The sequence below is a fragment of the Triturus cristatus genome, chromosome 8 (genome assembly GCF_964204655.1).
Source record: "Triturus cristatus chromosome 8, aTriCri1.1, whole genome shotgun sequence".
Taxonomy (NCBI): domain Eukaryota; kingdom Metazoa; phylum Chordata; class Amphibia; order Caudata; family Salamandridae; genus Triturus; species Triturus cristatus.
Window position 1 is genome coordinate 373119938 of NC_140591.1, and position 16529 is coordinate 373136466.

Sequence of the window (16529 nt, forward strand, 5' to 3'; positions counted from 1 at the left end):
CGCAGAGTATACGTGTATATAACGGTATCCGTCAGCAGTTTGGGAAGTCTGCACCTACTGTGTGGTAAAAAATGAATACGGATCGCAGAGTAACCTAGCCTTGTGAACGTTATTGCCTTTTTGAGTCCCTACTGGTTTACGTGCATTGTAGCTTGTTAAAACGCTTTGAAAGTCTTGAGTTAAACCTTAGATAAAGATATTATTTTTCTATACCTACTTGAGTTGTGTCCTGTTGTGGTGTTGTTATTGCCTTATTGTGCATGGTCATAAATGCTTCACACACTGCCTCTGAGATAAGCCTAACTGCTCGTGCTACGTTACCACAGGGTTGAGCAGGGGTTGTCAAAGGGAGTAGCCCACTTGCCCTGACTTAGGAAGAAGGGTCCCCATTTGGACATTGGCGTCAGCCATTGCCAACTAGAGGCCCCCATTCCTAACAGGGAGAATAAGTGATTGGCCCAAAATCACAGGCTATTGAGGCAAAGCCGAGACTTGAACCTGGTTCCCCAATTCCAAAGTCAGCTCGTCTACACTTGATGCCACATCCTCTCCCCAAGCCCTTTCTTTATCTCCATATGATTTGAACTTGTTTCAGGGGTCCTTGTAGTCCCAGCGTCACCGGCTGCTACCGCCTTCATCTTGCACTGCACCAGTATGCTCTTTTTCCTCCATTCTCTCTGTGCTCATCCCGGCGGCAACATGTACAGCCGATCACAAGCTTTGCCAAGCACCCAGTCTCAGATCTTCCTTCGCGTCTGGCAGTCTTTGTTTTACTTTGGTGCTCTTACCATGCGCTAGGAGACAGGCATAGATAGGTGACGGCAATATGCTAGATACCAGCTTCTAAATGTAATTGGCAAAGTTTTCCAACATCCAACCTGTTGAAAAGAACGTGAGCAGACAAGACTAATACACTATCAGTGAAATAGTAAGAAGGCAGGTAAGTGCCTACAGCAACTTTCACTGGGGTTAAATTGCTAGTCATGAAGGAAACTGCATCTGTGGGTTATCCAGGGATGGCGGCAGTAGTGTTGTGAGGCAGAAAGGGAACCAACACTAGGGACGACCTCATGAGGGAGTCCACCAGCAGACCCCCACTAGCGTCAGAACAATGGTTGAGCCTGACGTCCTGCGCCTTGGCGGGAGTTAAGAAAACCACAACACTGTCTTTTTATTGCTGCGCGTGCTCCATTGCCAGGCTACAGTGGCCTCAGTATTTGTGACGAAGGGCTTCAAAAGGACGTACAAATTGAGTAGAGAATATTGCACACAGAGTGACTTTTCTCACATTCTGCTCGCATAGACAAGTGCTCTTATCTGCCCTTGGTGTGAGGGCAGACTGGGTGCTATCCTGCAACTATGTATGATTTTGGGAGCTTTCGCTGAAACCTAAACCTTATAACTGAAACTATGAGGATTCACATGTGCATGGTCTCTGTACTGTCATCAGGGCAACAACAGGGACTGCTCAGTGGTGATGTAGTGCCCAAAGCACGAGTCTAGCTTCCAGTAAGACTCGAAGTAATTTCCATATGCCATAACTAGTGGGGTGATCCTACTAAATGTGCATATTTTTAAATCAAACAAGAGAACCCGTTGGCTTCTCTCTATCCCACCACTATGAAACTCGCAGGCCGTCACGTAGCATGCCCAGTTTTTGGCTTTTGGGCCACATTCCGCCGTTTTGTCATATTGCGCGGTCATATTGGCAGTTGCAGCTTGCTGCTTTAGACACCTCTTCACTAGCTTTGACACTCGCAGTTTGTTGCGCCACCGGTCACAATTCCATGTTATAGCGACCGGCCTCTACACCCAGTAGGCGCTTTGACCACGTAGCTTCATGATGCACTTTCGCACTGTTGTATTAGCAACAGTACTTTTAGGCACTTTCAACCTCTCAGCACTTATTTGAGTACAGCAATCACTAAGTAGCTCGCACAGTAGATATAACCAGGTCATCTTTTATCTCTCTTCAACGTGTCTTCTATTATTCTTGTGTTTTCTGCCTTCCTTCTCTCTATCCACAGGCAGTGTATTATTTCAGGCTTGTATAATACATGTCCTGATGATGATCCTAGTATTAATAAAGGGATCGAAACGTCGTTGACTTGTTTAAACAGTATGCACGTTAATCCAATGTGTTAAAACAAGTGCAGTAACTGTTTATTTGAAAGCTTGCCCTTAATTTTTGTATTGGCCACAAGCTACTTTTGTTTTGCCTGAAATGTGTGTCCATTTGTAATTGTTTTGTGTGTTTGTAGGACGCAGGACTGTGTCCCACTCTATTACTGTGCTCTTATTTTGTTAAGAAATTGTTTTGATTCATTAAATCAGTTGTCCGTTTGGACATCATTAATATAGCACTGATTCTAGTCTATATTTATCGCTACTTTATTGTGTTTTTGAAAGGACCTATAATTTTTGTAACCTACTTAATGTGCAGCATATGTAGTGAGGCATTACTTCCCGGTTGGTCAACGTAAGCAGTGTGTAGCTCTTTTCCTGTGTAAACAGACACATGCAGGGAGAAGGTGATGCCTCTGGTAGTGATGCATGTATGACGTTTTCCTGTGAAACCGAGGCTGGCTTGTTGAAATTCTGTTAGCAAGCCTGAGGTCGGAAGCTTGTAAGCACGGATTGTGATACTTTGCGGTGGAGAAGCAGGTGTATTTCTAGGGAAGAGTTTAGCCAGAGGCTCTGCTTAATTCTAAGAGCAGAAATATGAGTTGAGTTGTTACATAATTTAAAAAATGTTTGTGAATCACAGAAAAGACCTACGATGTGCTAAATAGATGTATAATCCAAACCTACGATTAGAATATGCCAGTATCCACATAACACTCACTATACAACAGCAACCTAGTATAACATACAGAACAGCTACGCCACAGCGTTTCAGCGCCACAAGGAACCCTGGATGGTAGACACAAGACTGAGACTGCCTCTTCCAGGTGGCCTCTGTTGGCGAAGGACACACCTCTGCTGGTCCCAGCCTTGCACACTATTGTGTCTGCAGGATTGTTTACATACGGGTACGGGTGACACCTTAAGCTAATCTTGACTTTTTGAGGTAATCGTAGGTGCATTATCGGAATTTAAGTTTTGTTTTTAACTTTGTTAGTATAGATTAAAAAGCTAGGACTGGGTATTGGTAATGCATATGGTGTTGGGTAATTCTGGAAGCTTTGTTCCAGATAAACTGTCTTATGCTTAAAAACAAGTATTTATTTAATTAAGATTTGTTTAAATAGTGTGGACCCAGTCAAGTCACCGTCACAGTGCCGTAGAATGGAGAGAGAAATAATAAAAACACAGTAAAAAGACATAAATGCAAGTATCATTACTGTGGTGTTGCAAAGATGCTATCAACATCTTTCTATTCCTTCTCTTCTCTTTTGCACACCCCTTTCTTTAGCCCCTTTTTCACATTTGTTGACTAAGCAGTGTTGAGCCGCACAATGTGCTGCATTGCTAAATCCTTATATGGTTCCAAAGGCAAGACCGATTGTATTGCAAATGCTTGTTTTGGCCTGGGCGCCACATAAATAGTGGCAGTCCTGCTTTGTGGTTAGTTTCCAGGTGCATGTTATGAATTCAGAATTTTAAAGTGTAATAATTTGTCCCTGTGTTGCATAAAATATTCACCCCAGAGTGTAGTAAGCATCTGTTTTTATTAGCCCACCTATGATTTGAATAGCCTTCCTAAAAGCAGTTCAGGCAGCTAACTGCAGGAAATCTGTCCATATCATATCAAATCGCTTCCTCTCATACTAGCTGCATTTTCAGGTCTACATGCCTTATATGAAAGACGTTGAAATTAAACACGCAACACTTCATGCAGACTGAAAATAAACTCTCGGACAAGCGTAGAACTCTTTGTAGCACTAACAATTTCCACTTCGAATCCTTACACCGCAGCAATTTCTGAGAAATATTGTGTATTTTCTGACTTTCCCCGAAAATTGATCTGGTACATCATTCTTCCTTTGATATCAGACAAGACACCTCTTTCAATATCCTTCAAAAACTGCCTGACGCATCACCTACTTCTAAAGCATATTACTAAATTCGGAAGTGACATGTTTTACTTCCTGACACCCGGGTAATGGCGGGCACTCTGGCCTTGCTATCATTTTCCAGGTAGTGACATCTGAATACTATCCTCTTTGTGCCTGAGCAGCAACTTACCTCTTGCCATTGGAGATCCTGGGCCGAATGGCAGAGTATTTTACTGGCACTAATACATGTCCTTGGTGGTAAGGCAGTGCTTGGTGCAAGCAGCTTCTATCGCCATATTACGGAAGCCAATTGGTAGAAACAGAAACGTGTGAACAGGGTGTTTATTCATATTTGTTGTGTTGTATTTTGTTGTGGTGATGTGTTGTGTTGTTTTTGTTCTGCAATGAGTTCTTTTTGTGCTGTACTATGATTGTTGTGTTGTATTCCATTTTATGGTGCCGTAACGTTTTTGGTGTCGTTATTTTGCTTGGTGTCGTGATATTTTGTCCTGTTGTGCTCTTTAATTACTATAGTGACATCAACAAATACTGCTACATTTCCAGTCAAAAGCATCATATGCCTTCAAATTTCCAGTGACCACCAAACTTTTACCATTAAGGTGGCAAATTGCCGATGCTCAAGGTTAACTATTTAAGGCTCCAGAAATTAGTACTTTCGGTGCTCACTTTTTGTGACAGTGCCTCTTCCACCTTTAAACACCCCCTACCGTCCTTTAACCTCCTCTCATAGTCCTAATTTGTCCTGTATCACCCTCACCTACCACTACATTATACTTATTAATCAGTGTGATACAAAGTCCAACAATGCATGGCGTTATTGCACTATACTGTCACCTTTCCGGGCTTGGTTGCATCTGTAAAGGTTCAAATCACTAATATACTATCACAATTCTACTATATTTCTGATTTCTCTATATTGCGCTCTAACTTCACAGAGTATCATGCCCCAGCAATATTAAACTAGATTAAATAAAGCAAGCATGTTTCATGTGTGCACTAAAATCTACTTAGGGAGAACTCCGGAAGACTTGGGCTGCGAGTTGACATGGGCTGCTCTCGGCTCTGAGCTGGGGCAGGCAGAAACGATGCTTTACCATTAAAGCGCCGGCCGTCAAGTTGGCGTCCAAGTTGCCCGTCCGAGCGAGTCGACGGGATCAAGCATCCCAATACAGTGATTTCTGCATGGGACGTCGTAGCCTCCCCAGCACGAGTGAGAACGGTACCCACCGACTGCAGGCTATCTTTAACCACACTCCCCTTGCTATAGCCACGAGGCGCGCGGAAAGGCTCGGGGCTGTGTCGCGCGGGCGTGGGCTGGGCTGTTGACATGAAGACATTAGCACATCTTTCACCTTCCCCTGCTTGAACTCGGTGCCCGCTGCGCGGCTTCCCTTCCGGCTCTACTGCTGCCCTCTCCTCGGGTGAGGGAGTCTGGTCATCCCAGCCCCGCTGCGAGGGGCGCGCCGGCCCCCGGCAGCCTGCGCAGGGGGAGGGGGTGAGTCAGGCGCGTCCTGGGCTGCTTCCAGGTCGGCGGCGGCGGCTCACTGATAGGGCTGCGAGGAGGAGGAGGGGGCGGAGGAGGCTGGCGGCTCCAGCCTGGCTGACGCCTGCCCCAGCCCCTGCAGCCGTCACTCCCCGCTCCCTGCTGCTGGTCTGCTGAGGCGCTGGGGACAGGCAGGCGGAGAGGCGCGCAGCCAGCACCGGGCTAAGCGCAACACCCAGGCGCAGCGAGAACCGGAGGTAAGAGTCCTCTGAAGGCAGGACCTGAACCCACCCTATCCGGGGGTCCCAGGTCCAATATAGAAAGGGGTGGTGAGTACAGGGGGTCCCCAGGCGCGTCTGCCTCCTGATTAAACAGCGCGCCGTCTCATTAGGCGGGCAGGGGTGTGAGCACTGCAGGGCAGGGGCACTGTCATTAGAGACAGGAGGTCCTGGGAGTGACAGGATACTGCAGGGGGGAAGGGGGCAGATGAACATCCTGTCTGTCAAAGGGGAGGAGGGCTGGGAGCGCAAACATGTCAACATGTGTGGAAGGAGATTGCAATTTGCCTCTCCTTGAGAGAAAGATCTTGTATGAAGAAAAAAAGTTAGGATTGTGACAAATCTAATTCTAATAACACAGAAAGTCACTTAAGAGCGAGGGTGCTTGTGGGTGTAAAAAGCTGATAACCAGGGGCATATCTATCAATAGTGCTGCGGCCAATTGGCGGGGATGCGAGAGTCGTACTTTTTTACTATCAAACCAGGGTATTGGGGGTCTAATATCCCTGCTTCCCTTAGGGCCACTGCAGCCTTGCTACGTCACTGCTCCTCTCTTACTTTTTTATAAGCACTGCATAATGCAGTTTTAGAGCAACGTAGTGACCTCTCACCAGACACATTAGCAACGACGTACCAACTTCCACTCAACATGCTTTAGATTTAGAGGGTTTGTTAAGATTGTGACAATGGGTGGAGGTTTAGGGATGTCCTGGAGTTCTGTTAAAGACTCTTCTTGCTGTCCAGTGGGATGTCATGCCGTCGAGAACCCTGCACTGGAGAAGAGATGTTAGAGACCTGTGCTGGCGCAGGATATAAATATGTACTGAACCCGGAATCGACGAGTTCCCATAGCTGTCAGTCGGGCAACATTGCCAGCAGGCGGTTCTTTCCTGTCGCTCTATCTCCACCCTGAGCAGAATGACGGGGTTAGGCAAGTACTCTAGAGGGACCAGGCAACATTGACGTAAAGTTGGATAGCAGGAGTCGGGGGTCTTCAAATAGAGACTTTTACAAAATGTGTTCTCTTAGTCTCTCAACTTCGTAGCCAAGAACTCCGCGTATTAGGTCAGATCCCAGAGATAACAAACTGGCTTCCTTGTAAAGTCTCAGTTGGTCTAATCAGGGGTCAGTATGACTTGGAAAGTTAATACGCCCAGGTCGTCTCTATATCATCTTTATTTGCTAGTTAGAGCCTCGGAGTCTGAGCAGAGGCGGGGTGACCTGCTTGCGGTTGAGGCTGGGACTGCTGAGGGATACAGCGATTGTGATGTCTGTCCTCTCAGCAGGCACAGGAGTTGAGGACTGCGGGACCGACCCTCAATGGGCAGTGGCCCCTCTCGGACAGCTGCCCAGCATGGAGACCGTTGCGTTATTCATCCGGCTAGAGAGGAACGTGTCCAGTCAGTCCCCAGTTCCTCCTCATCTTCAGCAGTCACACGAGTTGAGACCGGCCGAAGGGCCCTCAAAGGGCCGCAGTCACTCTCCGGCAGTCGCCCCGCGCTCCTGGGGCAGCCCTGCGCTAGCCGTACCGGAGGGGTCCCGTGACGGAGCGGTGGGTCCCTACGCCCTATCCCTCCTCAGCAGGCTCAGGAGGATTTGAGGGTGACCGATGATGGGGAGCTCTGAAGGTGCCGCAGCCGCTCTGACAGCCGCCCAGCCCTGGTGAGGTGCTCGGGTTACCACGCTGGGTGTCTGGAGCAGGCGGAGGGAGGGCGCGCACACACGAGACTCGCCGACGCCAGTATTGTGTTCAGGAATAAGGGGGCGGAGCCCAGGCGGGCTTTTTTCCCTCCTCATAATTTGATTCGTAATCGAAACAGCAACAAAACTGGGCCCCTCATCCCATTGATGTCAGTTTATAACAAATAACGTTGAACTTCCAAAGGAGGCCGGTCCTTCCCTGATTTTAGGCGTGAATTGGCCGTTTTTTTTGTATTTTCGTTTTTTGAAGCGGGTGTGATCGCCTAGCCGACCTTGATATGCGCAGGGGGCCTGCACCTGCCAACAGACAGAGATGCTCGTTATGTCACATTGGAAAAATGCACCGCCTGTTCTTAAAGGACTCGGCTTGAACAGGAAAATACATAAATATGCGATAAAGTACAGCCCCATAATCTGATTTATTTGGCTATGAGATCTTTAAATTCAAATTAATAGTTCACTTTAGTTTTATTAAAAACATATAAACATTACATTCTGAGAAATAAATAACAGGCCACCCACGTAATATACTGGAAAGACATACGTTGATATATTCTTTGAAACAACATTTTATTGAATTTGTGGATTTCTTAACATTTCTTAACATTGATAAATTCAAGTCCTTAATTGTCCTTAGTGTGTTCTTGGCTTCAGAGCTCATTGTCCACCCATACACCATATTTAAATACAAAATTCCAGCATCATGAACTGATTAAGGGTTTATGCCAATCATGCACCAAGGATAAAATAACATAAGTTGTTGTAAATACATTTTATGGTAGCAACATTCAAAAGTTTTGAGGTGTATTTGTATTGGTAACCTGAGAAAGTTACATCTGTCCTAGAAACCAAAAAAATCCCTTAGATTTAGGGCCCAGCATTTCCAGATGGGTTCAGAATACAGAATGGAGGGTGGAATTATTAAGTTTTGCATTTGGGTCTATATAAAGTGCATGATTGCCAACAAAAGACACTCACGACACTTCCAGTCTTTTCTTTCATAAAATAATCAAAGTGGAAAAAAATAAGAAAACTTTTGTGTTGGGAGGGGTTATGTTGTACTTTAAGGGACAGTGTGGGGCAACGCAAAAGGAAGTGGGGAGCGCATTCTAAAGTCCTTGGACTTGTAGATACATACATGCATTAAGAAAATATTCAATACAGCATTAACAGTAGGCAACTTTTCTACAGTGCAGCACTTGCACGGTGCTTGGTCTCTTGGTGGTGTTGGTTGCCTCAGTATGCATATCTTTGTATGCTTGTAGTTTTCCTCAATGATGGGTCTCAGAATGGGGATCATGTCTTCTTTCGTTTCGCTAACCCTTGCAAGTAAGGCCAGTGTGTCTGTCTTATGTGACACTCCAGGTGTGCTATCAGTAACTACCTGTCCATGGTGTGGAAAGTATTGTCTGCAGGTGGTGTATTTTCCCATTGGTGGGATTTCCAAAGGTGGGCAGGTCTTGAAACTTAAAAGCATAGGAGTTTATACAGTGATCCAAGTGTTTCCACTACAATGTAAGTGCTGGTCTTGCTCTGTAGATTTCTGTCTGCTAGTTGTGGGTTTCTTAACATTGATAAATTCAAGTCCTTAATTGTCCTTAGTGTGTTCTTGGCTTCAGAGCTCATTGTCCACTCATACACCATATTTAAATACAAAATTCCAGCATCATGATCTGATTAAGGGTTTATGCCAATCATGCACCAAGGATAAAATAACATAAGTTGTTGTAAATACATTTTATGGTAGCAACATTCAAAAGTTTTGAGGTGTATTTGTATTGGTAACCTGAGAAAGTTACATCTGTCCTAGAAACCAAGAGATAAAAAAAATCCCTTAGATTTAGGGCCCAGCATTTCCAGATGGGTTCAGAATACAAAATGGAGGGTGGAATTATTAAGTTTTGCCTTTGGGTCTATATAAAGTGCATGATTGCCAACAAAAGACACTCACGACACTTCCAGTCTTTTCTTTAATAAAATAATCAAAGTGGAAAAAAATAAGAACTTTTGTGTAGGGAGGGGTTATGTTGTACTTTAAGGGACAGTGTGGGGCAACGCAAAAGGAAGTGGGGAGCGCATTCTAAAGTCCTTGGACTTGTAGATACATACATGCATTAAGAAAATATTCAATACAGCATTAACAGTAGGCAACTTTTCTACAGTGCAGCACTTGCACGGTGCTTGGTCTCTTGGTGGTGTTGGTTGCCTCAGTATGCATATCTTTGTATGCTTGTAGTTTTCCTCAATGATGGGTCTCAGAATGGGGATCATGTCTTCTTTCGTTTCGCTAACCCTTGCAAGTAAGGCCAGTGTGTCTGTCTTATGTGACACTCCAGGTGTGCTATCAGTAACTACCTGTCCATGGTGTGTAAAGTATTGTCTGCAGGTGGTGTATTTTCCCATTGGTGGGATTTCCGAAGGTGGGCAGGTCTTGAAACTTAAAAGCATAGGAGTTTATACAGTGATCCAAGTGTTTCCACTACAATGTAAGTGCTGGTCTTGCTCTGTAGATTTCTGTCTGCTAGTTGTGGGTTTTCCCAATGGCAGTGGCTCCCAGTTGGTGAACAGGGACCTCTTTTTGGACATTCCACCCATCAATGTTCACAAATATGGCATGCAGTCTTTTCTGATTAATATGTGCATCTCTGTTTGTTTCTGTACATAGTTTGCCCACAAAAAAATAGACAAACCAAAGAAGGACCGCAGTTCCTAACCTTTTGACTTCTGGGGACCTCCACCGAATCACTAATGGAAGCTGGGAATCCCTGCTTAAGCAATCTATATGATTTGAATCTCAAAACTATACACTGAAATACAGAAACAAGTATAGATTGAACAAATGGACAATTTATGAATTTGTTTTAAATTCACAAACAAAAAATACACAAAAATCAATATTTTAATTTGTATGGGAAGGCTGGAGCTTTTCAAAATTTGGTTGGATTTCTAAAAGATGAAGCGATATACCAGACTCTAGCATATCACTGTTTATTTCGTGCTCCTAGTGCATGCTCTTTTTTTGTAATGAACCCCAGCACTTTAATTGTGGCCATAAAGTGTCCATGCTAGAATATGTCTGCTGTACTGGTGCTGCTACCACACATCAGGCTAAGGATATAAACTTTATTTTTAGCCTAAAATTTAAAATTCGTTCAAATTTGCAGAACATTTTAATCCTTTTTATTTCACATTTTTCTTTATGTATATCTACTTTATTACTCTTCTACTATTTCATTTTGTAATCAGCCGTGGACCCCCTTATTATGCGTTTTGGATCCCTGGTGGTCAGTGGAACACAGGTTAAAAACTCCTGACTTAGGAAATATAGCGCTTCGCAACAAGTACATGCATTGTTATGAACACAACAAACTTTGAGGTGCAAATCAAAATCTTCAGACTACAATTCTTAGAACACATTTATAGAGGCAGCAACCATAAAAACTGAAGCAGATACAGCAAGGTTTTACATTTGAAAGACACATCTAGCAGCTTGAGTACAAACATTGTGCTGGTATAAACAATCTCGTTACCAGTGTAAATATTGTGTGACAGTTATACATGTTATATATCCAATTTAAATTTTGTCTGCCCAGCATAAAGACCAATAGTCTATCTGAAATACAGAGCAAATATAGCCTACCTCCAGTTCACGGTTTCAGATGCCAACATTTTTAGGGCTAGTTCTGCTCATGTTTCGAAGACTGAAACATATAAATCTGATTGTTTTCTATGTTTATGAAGGTCGGACTGTCTACTCGGCGGCAGTATGCCTGCCGCCGCCACCACAGTGGTTCCCGGACCGCCACAATTGTAATAAGGCCCATAGTTTTTATATAGCATCGCAAGTATGGGGCTGAGTAACCTAGTGGAGTCAGTTTAAACCCGAGTTCTCCAACCATTTGTATAACAAGAGCTACTTATGTTCAATGAAGTTCATCGCAAGCTACTAATATTTTTAGTGTTGTAATGGTGACCACATCGGAAAAGATTACATTTGTGGGCATCATATGCCACATTACCAGCAGTGATCACCTCAGTGCATTAGGCAGCATCGCTAGCAGTAATGGAAAAAGGCTTTGGCAATTTGGAACACCTGTACATAGTTAATACATGCCAGCTGCAGTGCCCCTGGCATGAACGTAATAATATCAGTAGCAAGTCTCCCTGCGTGATTTATCTCTCAAAAATCAGTTTCAATATATTTTGGAAATTCTGAGATTTTTCTTCAAACATCAGCTTCTGATTTCTGAAACTACAGGCATTTTTTTTTAACACACAATTCTGGCACATATACATTGATTCAATCAGGTAAAAGGTTCCAATTTAGTAGGCTGGGATGCACAAAAGGGAGCTACTTGCAGGTGGCCGGAGAGCTATCAGTAGCTCACGGACTACTCGTTGGAGAATCCTGGTTTAACATGATGTCATTTTGAGTTCCGCTACTGCTTATTCACCCACATTCTTTGCTGGAAGGCAGTTTCAAGTTTTTCCCCAGTATCCCTTGCTGGAATGAAGTTTCGTTTATTTAGCCATCAAGGTGACTCAGAAAATTAGGAACTCATTGCTGATATTTGTGAGTAACCTGCAGGTCATGAGTTTTCCTCCAGTCTTGCCTGGTTACTGTTAAGATGTGTAATTTACAGCGCTATGCGATGGCAAGTCTTTGGCAGAATGCACTATATGTAGAACAAATTACAATTATTGTTATCTTTTCCATAAATCCTTTATTTCATCATTTGTGTATTTATGTAGTGTGATCTTTACTTGGAGGTATAGGAGTAAACATTGTAACATAGGGAAGGGCCTAGGGTCTCAAGAAGGCATAGAAGCATACATTGAAACACAGGGGAAAATAATTTCTGAAAGGATGTAGAGAGTTCATAGATAGTAAGTTTAGGAACACCCCTGGAGACAATACGGGTTAACAGTCAGGTGTCAGGAAGGTCTTGAATAAATGCATTTTCTGGGCCCTTTGGAAGGAGAGAAAGCCTATTCTTTACTCTCCTCCCAACAAGGGTTGTTTTATGAACCTTGTTATAGTCAGACCTCCAACAGGCCCCTCTCACATACTGTATTTACAATTCGCCAGGTATTTAAATGTATATCCTTTCTATCATATCTCAGCTCACAACTACACTGCACTGATGTAAGCCCACTATTTATCTTCTTTTATCTTTATAAGATTTCAGCTGAAGTCCTGTTACGACCTTTGTAGCTCTCATCAGGTATTTCTCTGAACTGTCTTCATTCTTTAGGAGATGAATCCTGCAGAACTGAAAATAGTTCTCCCAAAGAATTTACTAAGAATCCATGTGATAGATGGGTAGGAAAAGGAGACTTCAAGTAGCTGATAGGAGAGAAGTAGGCTCAAGACAAGAGCATATCTTGAAGAGAGAAAAAGGTGCTCCGGTTGAAAGTGATAAATAAATACGATACTGATTAATAATTCTCCATTGTATCTGAGTACCAAGCATTAATGTAAACATAAGATGTACACTTAACGGTCTGATTATGAATTTGGCGGTCCATCCCACTGTGGCGACTGCTGCACCGGTGGTCTGACCGCCCTATTACGTGTTTGGATCGCCATTGGACCACCACAACCACCAGGGATCCGTAATTCCTCATCGGTGGCGCGGCGGTCAGAAGCTCGCAATATGCTGGCTGTGCCCCTGCGCTACCACCAAGCATATTTAGAGTTTCCTCACCACCACACTTTTCAGGGCGGTGAGCCCGCCATGAAAAGTGTGGCAGTGAGGAAACAAAGGGGTCCCTAAGTCCTAGGGATGCATGCTGGGGACACATGGCGTGCCCCCTGTGTTCATGCACCTCTTGTTCCTGCACGGCATGGACTTCACATATCCCATGGTTCTGTCTTGCTAAGGTTCACATATGAGTGTTAGCACGGCACCGACGTGGGACTGCCAAACCAGGAGAAAACTCCTAATCTGGCAGGTGGTCGGTGGACAAGTTTGGCGGTGTGGGAGTGGGTCGGTGGTTTGGTGGCCCGCTCGCACACCGCCAAACATGTAATCAGGCCCTTAGATAAAAAGAAAATCATTAATGTTTGAAAATATTTCCTACTGGGATATTCTACTGTGACCAGAGAGTAACACGTTTTGGTTTTATTGCATGATATCAGTTTATTATGACCATGTTAACAGCAAATTTATGAATGCTATCCATTCATATTATTCTAAGGTCGAAAGTATTAACCAGTTTTGCGAAAACAATCAACATCATTTTTGATTTAATCAAAGGACTAAATTACCTGGCTTTGCTCCGCCTAAATACCCAGTGAGACAAATTCAATTTAAATCAACTCAATGAAGCTATTATATTTAAACAATGACCAATATCAACATACTATGAGCTGGCTTGCAAAAAAGAAGAATTAAATTATTTTAGTTGACCACCATTGCAAGTAGATGCAAATAGTATCAAAATGTACGTATATATTTCATTGATACCTCAAATAATTTCAAGGCTGCAAATTTATTTCGAGATTCATTTTTGATCACAACAACATAGAGGTCAAAAGTGGAAGCCAATCATGGCACGCTTTCCAGGTCACAGCCCACCCCATTTACCCTGCCGATCTTGATGCTGTTTTATAGAACAAATTGTAGAGTTCCCGAGGAGGTTAGCGCAACAAAAGCAGTATGCAGTGGGTAGAAATAACTGGAGTCCCTGTGTACAAAATTAAATATTTTGGTGGAGATTTCACCACAGGGAAGTGACTGGAGAACTGCATTGGTGAACCCCACCAGACAAGTTGATGAATAAAGATTGGCCCATAGTGCTAAGCAGGACCAAGAACTGGAGATAAAGGTTGAAAGGTGGAAAGCAGAGCACACAAACACAGGTCAAAGATTCAGGGAAGGAGGAAGAAATGACTTAAGAATTTAATGGAGGGAAGCAGACACAGTGACCTCCACCCAGGGGGTTCTAATGTTGAAAAAGAAGCCAACACCCAGATGTAAGTCAAATCAGCAAAGGGAGGAAAGGAGAGCAAATTTTGCCTCGCATCTTTATATCTAAGGTAGAAAGTGAAAGGATGTGAGAATAGAGGCGAGTGTGATAGTGGCAAAGGATAAGGGAGAGGCCCTGGAACGGAGCAGTGCAAAACACCTTAAATAAAGAGTGAGCAGGCTCTTCAATTATATAGAGGTTGTATGAAGAAGCAGGAGAAGAATAATGAAATTAAAGGGCAGATGGGATATCTCAGACACGATTATCAGACATTTCGCCCACAGAATCGATTGTTGATAAGTAGCTTTGCTGTGCCTTATTTCTAAAGGTTCAATCAACATGCATTTTTTGAAGATAGTTACTTGTTAACTTTCGATGTGCTAAAAAAGCTGTTTTACAATAAAACAAAAATAATGACTATAACTCACAATGGTCTTCAAATTAACGCAAGGGGGCGTACCGATACGCAGACGGTGGCTGTTTTTGCTAAATTGGGCAAAGGATGTCCAGTATTGAAAGGAATCATTCGACATGCATGTTTAATTTCAATCCCTTAATCAGAACCCTGTGCTGGACACTGAAGTCTCATTAAACAAAGTACTCTGTACCACTAGGCAGATCGCCATGGCTAAGTGAGATTGTAAAACATATGGGCATATTTGCAAGTCCTCACCGCCACCAGAGCGTCACTTTTTTTGACTCTCCAGTAGCGCAGCGCCATTTTCCACATTTACGAGGTGGCACTAAACCACTTTGCATGACTTAACACCACCTTGTAAATATCCCCCTTTACGCCGCTGTCTTCTGCGGCAAAGGGGTGTGCAGTGAGTGTTGCTGTGGGCTTTCCACCGCAACACCCATTGCTTTTTGATGCTGCCCCAGATTTACAAGGCTGAAGCGGCGTCACAAACTAATGCTATGGAATACCAGGCATTTGAATGGCTATACGAGGAGAAATTATTAATTTCTTCGCGTTTTTTGCTCTGCAGCACACGTAGAAGGTGCAAGTTACTATTATTGATTGTTTATGTGCAGTAAGGTGTCCTTTCCTGCACATAAACATTTGTCCCTGGAGCGCAGGCACCCTTGCAACATGGCGGCAGGGTTCCTGTGCTGACTCTAGACAGCATTTTTTGCACCAGCACTAAGGGACGCACAGGTGTACTGTATTCACAAGAATACTGTATTTTGAAAAATGTGGGAGCGCGGCGCTGCCAAATTTGGCACACCTCAGCGCGCCGACATTTTATTGTAAATATGCCCCATAGTCTCTCTCCAGGCAGGTTTATAAATAAATTTGCCTAGGGTCATGGTGGTATTCTGATCGGCAACGGATGAGGCAGTTGGTGAGGCTGCATTCTTACCAAAATGAGCACATGCCAGTATTTGGTCTTCATTTTGGAGCAAACTGCCCACTAACACTAGTCTGTGATGTATTCAAGCAAGATGAGGCAGATGGGGTAGTTTGCATGGAGTGTTACCCCATCAGAAACACCAAGTTTGTGGTGTGGTGTGGTGTTTGATGCAATGTATATCAAAGTGAAGATTTAAGATTGAGCATCAAACATCGGCTCTTTCAGTGTCTAAGTCCCATTGTTTGATGCGTATAAAAGCATCTTCTGTAGGGGAGCACACTTACTCCTTTGAAAAATGAAACTCTTTGTGACCATCAAATCAAATTGAAGCGCATCATGTTGCACTTGTTCGTAGAAAAGCCAAGCTTTCCAAATTTTTGTAACTTATGTGCATGGTTTGCACGGGGTAGACTATGATGAATAAAAGAAACAGAATTATGTCAGAATCCACTATCTCTTAAGTAACTGAGCATTGCCATGGGCAGTCAGGAGCTATCAGGCTGTGGCATATTAAGCATCCTTGTGTCATGCCAAACCATTCCTCCCAGTGTAATGAATAAGGGCATTTCCACATTTTTAAGACCTTATAGTTGAGGAACAGCCATATCAGATGTTTAAGATCAATGAAGTTATAGAACAGAAAACTGTTGCAAGCAAGTTGTCTTTTTCAATAGTGCATTATTGTCTGTATTCAAATACATATAAACATTATAGGTCTCAT

At 43.6% G+C, this 16529-nt stretch overlaps 1 protein-coding gene across 4 annotated transcripts in view; it reads left to right on the forward strand.

Annotated features, from left to right (window-relative positions):
* Window positions 1-5218: 5218 nt before the first annotated feature.
* SMAD9 (SMAD family member 9) overlaps window positions 5219-16529 on the forward strand; it is a 162701-nt gene continuing 151390 nt past the window's right edge. Inside the window, exon 1 of one of the 4 annotated variants that reach the window (XM_085621727.1) lies at window positions 5219-5238. The gene's annotated coding sequence lies outside the window, so the exon portion shown is untranslated. Of the gene's footprint in view, window positions 5239-5573; window positions 5760-16529 lie in introns of those variants that run through there. The other 3 variants (XM_085621725.1, XM_085621728.1, XM_085621726.1) reach the window with 3 other exon arrangements.